This window comes from Monodelphis domestica, chromosome 7 (genome assembly GCF_027887165.1).
Source record: "Monodelphis domestica isolate mMonDom1 chromosome 7, mMonDom1.pri, whole genome shotgun sequence".
In the NCBI taxonomy this organism is placed as follows: Eukaryota; Metazoa; Chordata; class Mammalia; order Didelphimorphia; family Didelphidae; genus Monodelphis; species Monodelphis domestica.
In genome coordinates, this window is record NC_077233.1 from 11,938,865 (window position 1) to 11,951,557 (window position 12,693).

The 12,693-nt window shown below is 47.2% G+C and overlaps 1 protein-coding gene across 10 annotated transcripts in view; it reads right to left on the reverse strand.

Annotated features, from left to right (window-relative positions):
- Positions 1-8,768, reverse strand: part of ERC2 (ELKS/RAB6-interacting/CAST family member 2) — a 1,021,362-nt gene extending 1,012,594 nt beyond the window's left edge. For 7 of the 10 annotated variants that reach the window (XM_001365730.4, XM_056804185.1, XM_056804189.1 and 4 more), the window contains exon 1: positions 8,330-8,741. The gene's annotated coding sequence lies outside the window, so the exon portion shown is untranslated. Of the gene's footprint in view, positions 1-8,329 lie in introns of all 10 variants that reach the window. The other 3 variants (XM_056804190.1, XM_056804183.1, XM_056804182.1) reach the window with 1 other exon arrangement.
- Positions 8,769-12,693: the final 3,925 nt, after the last annotated feature.

Here is a 12,693-nt window from a genome sequence, read left to right on the forward strand (position 1 = left end):
TGCCTCTGAGCCATCTCCAAGAATCATCTTATCACTTCTGGGGAATACCTCGAAGGAGGAGAGAAAGGTAAAACTGCACAGGAAAATAAGCTGCAGGAGGTAGAAGAGTGATTCTCCAGAGAACCTCAAGATTAGGGGATTAAGAACCATCTGGAATCCAACTTTAAATTCACTGCAAGGTAACAAGGAGGTCCTCATAATTCAGAAGCAATGCTGAGGAATTGGAATCATAGACTTTATTTTACTTTTTGGTTCTGTGTTTTTGCCATTATACCAAACTCCCAGTGAGGAAATTCCCTCTACCAATGTAGCATCTGCTCTGCAATTGATAATGTTAGAGACTTGCCCAAGGTCACACAGCCAAGATGGATCAGAGGATGGCTTGGTCCTGAAAGACCAGCTCTCTATGATAATGAGTTATCTCTCTAGGTTAACATCAATTTCTAAACTAAAAGTTCTTCAAAGAAGGGCTGCTTTCTGGGTACCTATAAATTTAGATAGAAAACAAAAGTGTATCTTTATATCACTAGCCTGAAATTTAGGATTTACATCAATTAATTCTTAGGAGTCAATTCTTTCAAAAGAAAACCTTATGGGGCAGTTGAGTGGCTCAGTGGATGGAGAGCCAGGCCCAGAGATGGAAGGTCCTGAGTTCACATCTGACCTCAGACACTTCCTAGCTATGTGACCCTGGGCAAGACACTTGACCCCCATTGCCTAGCCCTTACCATTCTTCTGCCTCAGAACCAATATACAGTATTGCCACAGACTGCCAAAGCAACCTATGTCACAAAGAAAGGTTAAAGACCCTTATAAACAGAGCCAAACAAGACCACCAGCCTCTCCAAAAGAGCCACTATTTACAGAATCCCAGAACCTAAGTAAGAAAGACCACAGAGGCCATCTTGTCCTTTCTGTCCGTGAAAAAGAATCTTCGGTCACCCTCCCTGACAAAGAGTTATCTAATCTCTACCTGAAGATCTCTCGTAATGAGAAGCTCATTTCCTCCCCAATATACTCTGTTCTACCTTTGTGATCACTCTTGTTCTTAGCAAGGTTTTTCTTCAGCGATAATCTAACCCTCTACCTTTTCAACCATTGAAGTTAATTCTGCCCTTTAGGATCAAACAGCATAAGCTTAATTCCATTTCAATTTATTAATCTTTCAAATATTTGGATACACTCAACATGATCTCACTAGATCTTCCTCAAGCTAAACATCCTCAGTTCTTTTAACCAATCCAAGTCCTTCGTCATCTGGATCACCCTCCCCTAGATGCCTTTCAGCTAATCCCTGTCCCTCCTGAGCTGTGTCACCCACAGCAGAACAAAGTCATCCTTCAGACTGGGCAGTCCAACAGGACTGTCACTTTCTTATCCTGGACTAACCTCATATTTCAGGGCTGATTTTCAGGAAAAAGCACATTATGAGTCAATCATCCTGTTTCTTCTTAAAAGTTCTGGCATCTCCATTTTTTTTCATTTTCTTGAGTGCTCTCAAGGTGCCAGCAATTTCCTGGTATTTGACCAAACTTGGTTCCAATTGGTAGAGTCAATCCAAGGCCAAGAATACAGTAGCCAATATTTTAAAATATATTTATCAGGAATAATAAAGAGTTCATAGCACCCAAAGCCACAGAGCTTTTTTTTAACTTTCTTTCTTAAAAAGCAGTCCAGAGCACAGAGAAAGTCATCAGACTCTTTAATCTAGGTACCAAGCAGGTAGCATGGTGTGATCCAGACAACATCTGAGGCCCATGCTTCAAATCCCATCTTTGTCACTTGGGATCATGGAACTAAAGCTGGAAGGGATTCCAGGGGTCATTTGGTCAAACCCCAACACTTCACAAATGAGAAGACTGAAGCACAGAAGGGAAGCACAGAAGGAACTTGCTCAATTTGTACCCAGGTCCTCTAACTCCCAATACAAGATCCTTTCCACTGCCCAAAAGGTTGGTCCAACTCACTGTCTGAGTGACCTGAAGTTCTTTGACAGCTCTGGGGCTGTATGATGATGGAGGTTGGGGCTAATAGGTAATAGGATTGTCTTTTTCTTATTTTAGAAATGAGGAAATGTTGTCCCAAAGCAGTTAATTATGGAACTCATTCAATGTAACAGAAGATGGTGGCAGACCAGGTTCAAACACAGACCCTTGAATTCTTACCACCACAGCCAGAACCTCCAGGACTCCTTCCACCTCTACATCCATTGTACTGATTTTGTAAAAGGTTTTGTTTGAGCACAATGATTCCATTGTAATGGGTCACAGAAAACATTCATCTCCAGAGGCCATCTAATCCAACCCACCCCTTCTTATTTTAAAATGATCCCATGAGTCTTAGAACTCTACCTCATCACCACCTTCATCCTTCAGATTCAGAAAACTTCCATTTAAAAAGGGAGCTCAGCTTCCTCATCTCTCACCTGGCTTCACATCTCTGGGACATCTCTGACTTTTCCATCATGCCCCCTTCCAAGGCTCTCCCATTCCCCCACCATGTATTCCCTCATTAGACTGTAAGCTCCTGGAGGGCAAGAAATATATATGTATATATACATTTTTTTTTGCATTTGTATTACCCAGATTTAACACAGTGCCTGCCACATACTAGGTTACTATATATACACATACTATAAATGTAAATTGAGTATTGATTGACAGTGGGGGAAGCCAAGGTCTAGATATATATAAGTAGATCATAGAATTAAAGCTGGAATGGACTTTGAGGCCATCCAATCTAACCCCCTCATTTTACAGATGAAGAAATTAAAGCACCGAGATGTTAAGTAGCTTATCTATATGGAAATATTAAGTGATTTCTTAGAAGAAGAGACAGGTAGCTAGGTGCTGCAGTGAATAGAATACTAGCCCTGGAGTCAGGAAGACTAGAGGTTCAACTCTGACCACAAACTCATAATAGCTATGTGACCCTGGGCAAGTTACTTAACCCTGTTTGCCTCAGTCTCCTTATTTGTAAAATGAGATGGAGAAGGAAATGGCCAACCCCTCCAGTATCTTTGCCAAGAAAACCCTAAATGAGGTCACCAAGAATCTGGAGCAACTAAAGCAATTAAACAACACAACAAGAAGCAGAGATAGGATTTGAATCTGGTGCTCTAACTTGTAAGGAAGCTTCTTTCCAGTGTGTCACAACAAGAGATCTGGCATGAATATCTACATTCAAGCATTTGTTATACTCTACTAAGTACCGTCATCACTCATTCATTTAATGGACAGTTATTTATTATATTCCTGCTAAAGAGAACTGAGTGCACAGATCAGGCTGCCTGGACATCCACATGTACATCATATTAAGAGCTATCAGATATGGACCCACCTGAGGAACCCCAAAGACTCCTCCCTACACCCACTCACCCACAAGACAGAAGCTGATGCACCTGTCTCTTCCCAATTATGAAGCACTTTGAGTTAGGCTTATGCTTCCCCATGTAACAGGTATGAGCCCAATGAAACTCCAAAGTTACCCTCGCCACCCTCCTACAATGGCATAAAGATAAGGAGGGCACCACGAAATCTTTCAGGTAGGCACCCTTTACTCATTTTTAACTGCCACCCTTACAGAGCTCTAATATCTTTTTTTTTTCACTCACATGCTACTGAATCAACGAATCAACAAGCATCTATGAAGTGCCTACTATTTGCCAGGCTAAGCACTGGGGATACGAGAAAAGGCAAGAATGTATCCTGCCCTAAAGGAGCTTACATTCTAGTGGGAAAGAAGATATAGAAAAGAGAAATGCAAAATCTCGAGGGGAAGGGCACATTTTGATTGCAGGGAAAAGGGCTGGGGGAAGCCCTAAAAAAGACCTTCTGCAGAAAATGGTATTCCAGTTGAGTCTTGGGAGAAGCCAGGGATTCTTTGAAGTGGAAAAAAGAGTGCATACCAAGCATAGGGTACAGCCAGTGCAATGGCAAAGAGATGAGACACAGAAGTCATATGTGAGGAGCAAATAGACCAGAAGAGTTGGATACCAAAATGTATAAAGGTGACTAATGTGTAAGGAGACTAGAAAGTAGGAAGAGGCCATGTTATGGGGAGCTTTAAATACCAAATGGGGGGTTATATTTTACTGAAGAGGCAAAGGGGTGTCACTCAAGATTACTCAATGGGGAGGCAGTATTGTCAGAACTGAGGATAGATTGGATTGGGGAGGGACTTGAGACAAAGAAACTAGTCAGGAGACTATTGTGAGGAGAATAAGGCAGAATGAAAGAGGTTTCTATGGGAATGGAAAGAAAAGGGGAAAGCAAGACATGTGAAGAAAGAAACTACAAGATCTGGTCATTGAGTGGATATGTGGAGCCAAGGAAGGTGAAAATTCCAGGATAACACCAAGATGGTGACTTTTTTTTTACTATGGATAGAACCAATGTAGGTAGCACTTGGGAGCTTGCCTCCATCCCTCACACACTTTTTTCACTGAAGACTTCAAATGAGAACTCAGTTTCCTAGTAAAATATAAACCCTTTGAGGAGAAACACTGTTTGATTTTCCTATGCCTTCATGGAGTGCCCTGGATATGGGACTTATAGAATGGAATTGCCCAAGATGTCCAGATGGATAACGGCAGAGTGGAGATGAGAATTCCTAGCTAAGGGCCACTTCCTTTGTTTCAAAGCATGAGAAGATCTAAGTGGCAACCATCAAAGACTGTATGCTCCTTTATTCTTCACACCAATGAAATCACAGCTTCAAACCATCTACTCCATCCCACCTCCAGAAAAAGAACCTACTTCCTTCACTGCATTGGATCCAGTTTATCATCCTGGCTGTCACTATAACAGAGATTGTTACAATGAATTGAGAGCACTCCAAATCTAGGGAAGTAACTTCTTGGACCATATCTATTCCTCCACCTCGCTTTAGAAGAGACCAGGTAATGAGGCAGCTAGGTGTGGATAGAGTGCAGGCCTGAAGTTGGGAGGACCTAGATTCAAATCTGACTTCAGATACTTCCTAGCTTTGTGACCCTGGAAAAGTCACTTAACACCAACTGTGAGACAGAATAGAAAAAATATGCTGAGCATGTACTGGCATCTGACTCTGGCCCTTATTGGCTGTAAGACCATGTGCACATTGCCCTAATCTCAATAAGCCTCAGTTTCCCCATTTGTAAAATGGGAATAATACTAGCATTACCAAACTCACAGTATTATTGGGAGGAAGGGGAATAGAAATGTGAGCTGCCATTAGACAACAGTTGGTACAAAAGAAGACCTAGGATTTGTAGTGACCTACCCTCTCAGAGTAAGAAAGCATTTATGCACAGGTCTTCACATGATTCTGCACAGCATTAACAGCCAGTCAGCCCACAAGCCTTTACTAAAGACCTACTATGTGCTTAAGACAGAGCTAAGTACCAAGGACACAACGAGAGACAAAAACATGGACCCTACCATCAGAACCAGGCTTTTATCCTAGAATGTAAGTTCTTTGGGGTCAGACTCAGCTTTGGTCTTTGTGCCCCTCTACACCGGACTCAGCTTCTTCCACAAAACAGGTGTGGGGAAATGCTTAATGTATTGTTAAAGGGGCCGGATGCTCATTTGCCTTCTCTCTGCCTGAGGCAAGCCATGAGGGCTAGAGCGGGCCCAGTCAGAATGCCACGTTTTAGGAAGGACAGTGATGAGCTGGAGCCCAAGCAGAACCAAGGTGACCAGGACCAAGAGGGCACTCCAAGTTCTGCCATGAGAATCATGAAAACACTGAGCTGAGCTTAGAGGAGATAGCTAGCAGAGTGGGAGCACTAAGGAGGCACAAAGAGAGCTAGCTTCAGGATTTGAAGAACTGCCAGGTGGAAAAGGCACTTGAGTTGGCATCTGCCAATTCAGTGTTCGGTTTGTCTCTAGCAACCAGATCTAAAAGCCATGGGAGACAGTTGGTGGGGGGGGGGGGGGGCGGGAATGTGGTTCCCTGAAAGGAAACACTGCCTTAAGAAGGGGAGCTGTCCAAAAAAATGGGAACATGCTGCCTAGGGAGATGGAGAGCTTCCCTAGCTAGCACAGACTGTCTCTGACACCCACCAAAAATGGGAGGCAGGCAGTGCTTTATTCTTGCCTCTGCGTCTCCAGTAGGTGCTCAATAAATGCTGGCTGCCTTGAATGCTGGATTGGTGGTGCAATGGAACCTCCCGTTCAAGGTACAGGCTGGACTAGATGCCTTTGGAAGTCCCTTCCCCCTGGGAGATGGGCCAGTTTTCCTCAAGCAGACAGCCCAAATGGCCCTCTAGGGCATGTGTAGCATTTTCCTCCTTCCCTTCAGACTGCCATATGATTTGGAGGTGCTTTCAGAGGCTTCTCTGCCAGACCCTCCAAAATGACAGCCATCAAAACACGAGAGACAGCAGGAATCGCTTCCAAAAGCTACTCCTTCAAGTCCAGACTTTCCAACCCACCAGACCCCCTCCTCAGATTTCCCCCGTGAAGTCCAATTAAGCACTGCCCATACCGGCCCCCTTTGAAGGCCGTCCTTTCAATGTGAACGCCCCTGGGAAGCAGAGAGCAGCTACCCCAGACAGTGAGAGCTAACCCAAGAGCTAGGCTGGGGAGGAGAGTGCCACGCCCTGTTTCTAGCCCCCAGCAAAGGTGGACCAACGCTCTCTTGTGGGCCGCCCCCAGGCCCAGCCCTTCACACCTATTTTATTTACTTTCCAAGGGACGATTTCAAGTCATTTAATAGCCCGAGGTCCAGGAATCCCCGAGCAGCAAGATTAATTAAAGGTAAGAGCAGCCAAGCACTGCTAGCCTCCCGGTGCACGCCCGAAGGGAAGCATTTTCCCGTCTGCTCTCTGGTCCCGCAGAGCAAGCCCAGGGAGACCCCGAGCTGGTGCAAACCAATGGTTAAGTAGGACCGCTGATTCCCAAAGCCAACCAGGAAACTGACCGTGACAAGTAGGTGGGGCCCTCCTCTCGACTCCCCGGATTGGCCACCGGGGGCTCCTTGGGGGGGGCCTATCCCGGCCCACATCAGTGGCAGGTGCGCTTGTCAGTCACCGGGGGAGCTGTCCATTCGCCCACGGGAGCAGATCGCCCGGCAGGCATCAAAGGGCAATGATAGTGGCCGCCCCAAAATCGATTCCCTCTTGGCCAGCGGCACAAGGGAGAGCGACCCTCCAGCGCTAATCTCCCCAGAGGGACCGGCCGACTGCCAGCGGGCCCCATTCTCTTCAAAGACCCTGCCAGATTCCCCCAGAGCGTCCCCCCAAACTCCCCCCAAAACGTACTCGGCATCTATCGGGATCCCTTGGCTTGGGTAACAAAGCACCTACCAGGCCCTCCAGGCTGGAGTTCCCCGTCCGTCTTATCCCGCCACCGCCGCCACCATCACCTTCCCCCACCCCCTCTCCAGGAAATCGGTCATTTTGCCGACCCGGGGTTTTTACTAGCAAGTACCGCCCCGGCCCCACGAACCTGCCGAATCGGTGCTCCGAGCGTGACCGAGGCATCCAGGGGCCGAGCCGCCACTAGGTTCTGCTGCCTCACTTAGCCCCTAGCCCCCCGCCCACGCCCGGGCCGGACTACGAGAGAAAGAGAAAAGGGGGAGGGCCAGGAGAGGGGAGGAGGTAAAGCGGGGAGGGGGAAACGCCCGGAGGCCCAGAAGGATGGAGAGACCCTAGGCAGCTGGCTTGGTGGGCTGTCCTGGGAGTGGGGGAGGAAGGGCCACCGCAGGCAGGGGCGCCTGCAGGCTGGGGAAAGAAGGGAGAAGGGTCGGATACTGATGAAGGGAACAGAGAAGGAATGGAGAGGAGAAAGGAGGAATGGAGAGAAGAAAGGAGGGATGGAAGGTTTAAAGGAAGGAGGGAGACGAGAAAGGAAGGAGGAAGAAAAGGATGGATCCAACGGGAGAAAACGAAGAATGGAGGGAGAAAGAAGGAATGTAGAGGGAAACGGAGAGATGGAAAAAGCAAAGAAGAGATGTTGGGAGCAAAGGAGAGACAGAGGAATGAAGAAGGGAAAAGAGGGATGGAGGAAGGGATGAAAGGATGGTGGAAGCTAAGGAGGAACTGAGAGACGGAGGGAGGGGCAGTGCGACCAGAAGAAGGTGTGCACTTGTTCCAATCCACAGCCGCCGCTTTCATAAATCAATGCCCAGCCGCCTCTCGCCCCCACCCCCACGCCCAAACGTGGCCGGCTTTCCAGCTGCCTTCTCCTCCACCCGGCGGGCCGACAGCCCGCAAACGCACTGCAGTGCCCCCAGTCAGGAGCCCGGGCGACATCCGCGTGTCCCTCGGAACCTGCCTGAGCCCCCCGCCCCGCCCCACCCTCAGGAACCCCTACCCCCGGGCCAGGAGGGCCAGGCTCCTCACCTGCCCCATCACCGCCGGCGTCGGGCGTCCCGGACGCGCGGGTCCTGCGGGAATCGCGGTGCCCAGGCGCTGTCCAGGCACAAGGAGGAAGGGGCGGAGGGCGAGGGCAGCCCGGGGGAGTGCAGGGTAGGGCAGGGGAGCACCGGGCGGCCGGAGCGCGGCAAGCAGCAGCACCCGTGCCGTGCGGCGGCTGCAGAGCCACGGGTGGGTGGGCGGGCGGGCAGGGGAGCCACGGGGCGGGGCGCGGCGGCGGGGCGGGGCAAGGCAGGGCACTGGCGCGGGCGCGAGCGCAAGGGAGCCTTGGTTGCTCGCTGCCGCCTCTGCAGCCCGTCGGTCCTTCCCGTGCTGCTCCCTCCGCCCGCGGCCGCTAGCTCCTTGGCCGTGCCAGGCTAGCCCCTGACTCAACATTCCCAGCATTCCTGGGGAGCTGGGTGGTGTGGTGTGCTGCGCGTGTGTGCGTGTGTGTGCGCGCGTGTGTATATGTGTGTGCGCGTGTGTGCGCGCGCTTCTGTACTAGGCGGCTCTCCGTGGGGGGCAGCAGAGAGCTCCCCAGCCTTCCCGCGGGGAAGGGGGAGGGGAGGGGCCTCTCCTCCGGCCCCGCCCCTCCCTCTCGAACTGGCCCGGGACTCCCCGGTACCCCCTATCTGTGTGGGTCCCCCACCCCACACGCCCACCTCCCGCCAGCCCTGCCGCCTCTTCCTCCCTTGACCTCAGCCTGGAGTTCTTGCGGTCATTCACTCACTCATTCATTCATGGACTCCCTAGGGGACTGGCAGCTCCTACCACTCCTCCTCCAACGCACGCTGCCTCAGTAGGTCCAAGGAGCCGCTGGGCCCTGTGGGGGCAGGGGCCGACTGCCGCTGCAGAAAGGGAGGGGGTAGCAGTTCCCTTAGTCTCCAGGGCCTGGCTCTCCAGGGAAGGACGAGACGGAAGACCTGGGGTGAAAGCCCAGGATGTTCCCAGAATCTGGAATAGCTGGGGCCAGATGCTTGGCAAGCAGGGGGCTTCTCCCATCAGCTTTTCTCTGACTTTTAGGCTAGGGATGGGGGGCATGAAGTGAAAGCCCAAGATGGCCCAGCCAGTTGGCATCTAGAATAACGGAGACCAGATGTTTTGCAGGCAGGGGCCTCCTCCCATCTGCGAGCCTGCCCTTCACATCCGTGTGAATTCATTTCCAAAGATGACCAGCCCTAGATTTGGAATTTCTTTAGGGACCAGCAGATAAAGAGAGAGGGAGGCAGAAAAATGGTGGAACAATAGATTCATTGTGGAAACAGGTGACAGTGCTGGAGCTTTGGGACTATTTTTCCTGAATATAGTTCCCGCCCAACAAAGAGAAATTCAGAGACAGTCAGGTAGACTGGCCTAATGGTCACTATGGCGAAAGTCAGATGTGTGAAGTCTCAGCTCTGGGGCTTACCAGCTTTGAAGGTCATCTTCCCTCCCATCCCTCGCCTAGTCTGTGAAAGGGAAATGAAAACACCAGCACAACCTACCTACCTACCTGGCTTGGAAGGAGCATGCTGTTGAAATAGCACGACACACAAACACACACTCAGACAGACAGAGACAAACTGAGATGGACTGAGACAGACATGCAGACCAAGACAGACACAGACAGACACGGGCAGAGAGACAAAGATAGACACAGACAGACAGCCTGAGACGGACGGACAGACAGATAGATAGATAGATAGATAGATAGATAGATAGATAGATAGATAGATAGATAGATAGAGGCTTTCGTTGTTCTTAAGTCATTTTTCAACCACATCTGACTCTTTATGATGCTATTTAGGGTTTCTTTGGCAGAGATACTGAAATGGTTTGTCATTTCCTTCTCCAGCTCATTTTCCAGATGAGGAAACTGAGGCAAACAGGATTAAGTGACTTACCCAGAATCATACAGCTAATAAGTGTCTGAGGCCGCATTAAACTCAGAAGATGAAACTTCCTGACTTCAGCTCTTGTGCTCTATACCTAGCTGCCCTTGACATTCTGAAAATGTTAGCTAATAATAAATAATATATTCTGAAGAATCATGATGAAGAGGATCTCAGTATCTGGAGCCAAGAGAAACTTGAATTCAAAACCTATGGCTGATATTTACTGTGTGACCCAGGGTAAGGCTTGGTTTCTTCAACTGTAAAATATAAAAAGTATGTCTGTAATGCCAACAACCTCAGTGATACAACTGATCTTTTATGAGATTCAAATAAGATACAGTATAAAGTTCAATTTAAATTATGTTAGGAACGAAGCAAAGCAAATATTGTGATTTAGGAAAGCAAGATTCAGGGGATGGACCTTTGACACTTCCAAAGAGGGACTTTTGCTAGACTGTGGTAGAAATGAAGCAAATCAAAGAGCAATCGGGTTTTTTCAATTCAATGAACATTTATTAAGTGCCTAATAATTTCCAGGCACTATGCTAACTAACCACTGCGGATATGAAGAAGAAATAAGACCACTCTCTTCAGAGTTTACAATCTAGTGCATTCCCAAAAGACTGAAAATCACTAAGGAAGTATTAAATTAAGAAGATGATCTTGAAAAAATGCATAAATGAACAAATGAATCTTTACTTGGTAGTGGGAAGGGCATAAAATTATCGAAGACAAATTAGTGGAATAATGAATGGCATAATAACTAGTCAACTAGTATTATAACAATGATGTTAGCCCAGGTACAGATTGGGATTATGTTGGAATGGAGTAGATCTGCATTCAAATACTGCATCTAGCACTTACTAGTTGTGTGACCCTGGGCAAGTCACTTAATTTTTAGTGTCCCAGGCAATTCACTAAGATTGTTTCAAAAGCCATCTGATCTGTATCCCTAAGGGAAATGTTGTCTGTCTTCACCAGTACATACACACACACACACACACACACACACACCCCACTGCTGAAATTCATAGAGCTGTGTAAGATTTGCCACGTGTCTTCCAGACATTGTCATATTTGATTCTTATAACAGCTCTTTGACCAAAGTTCCAATGTAAATCCCCTTTGGCAGTTGAGGAAATTAAGAGATTAGTGATTTACTGAACTTGAAAAGATTTAGATTGAGGAAGAAATTTGCAAGGTCTGAAAGGTAAAAGGAAGAGATGCCCAGATAATTTGGGATTACCTTACCTAACTTCCAGGCTGACTTTACTTTTAAAAGTAAAATAGTTAAAATAGCATAGTGGATAGTGATCTGGCCTTAGAGTCAAGGAGACTTGGGTCCAAGTCTTGGATCTGACTATGTCATTCTGAGAAATTCATTTAACCTCTCAGTGTCCCCAAGCAACTTCTAAAATTATAAGATCCAGAGGTCATGGTTTGCATATATAAATGGCATTTCCTCAGGAGGAGATATTTTTCTCAATGAAATCACAGGTACAGTAAAAGGTAAAAAGGTAAGAAACACACACACACTGACCCTCAGAAAGCTTTCTTAAAAGTCAGGAGAAACAGGAGGTCCTGGGTTCAAAAATAACCTAAGTCATCTCCTGTATGACCCTGGACAAGTCACTTTACCCCCATTATCTAGCTCTTACTGCTCTACTGCCTTGGAACCAATACACAGTAACTAAGACAGAAAGTAAGGATTTAAAAAAAAAAAAAGAAAGGACAGTTTCCTGTGGTTCAAGGCACTTTGTGTGTCAGCATCAACTCAAAGTTTTAGTTTACTGAGCCCCTACCAATGTGTTTTCTTTGGTGAACTCAACCAGAGGTACATTAATTCAAAGGAAAGAAAATTTATTCAAACAACAAAGAAAAACAACTTGACAAGGAATGTCACCTCAAAAAATGTATGGGTACATTCTCCCATATTGTGGTACCACAACTCAAGAGAGGAAGAAAAAAGTGAGGAAACATATATGATCAGGCAAGTCACATGGACCTGAGTATTTGTAGGAAACATGCCTGATCAGATCATATGCTTTTATGTCATTAGGAGCTGCTGCCCTTTGTTGACTTCTGGAGGAAGCTATCTCCTTGAATTACTGTTACAGCTTTAGAGAGCTTACAGCTGAAAAGTGCTTAGTCTTAAACTATTTCACCTCTTTTGAGATTCTGACACCAGTCAACCACACCCAGCCAACTGCTTAGAAAAGTTTTCTGACAACAGAATATTTTGAAATCGATTTCTTCTACTCATACTTAGGATTCTCTTTTATTCAAAATTATTTTTTTAACTTTTTTTCTTAAAACCCTTACCTTCTGTCTTGGAACCAATACTGTGTGTTGGTTCCAAGGCAGAAGAGTGGTAAGGACTAGGCAATGGGGGTCAAGTGACTTGCCCAGGGTCACACAACTGGGAAGTGTCTAGGGCCAGATTTGAACCTAGGACCTCCCATCTATAGACCTGGCTCT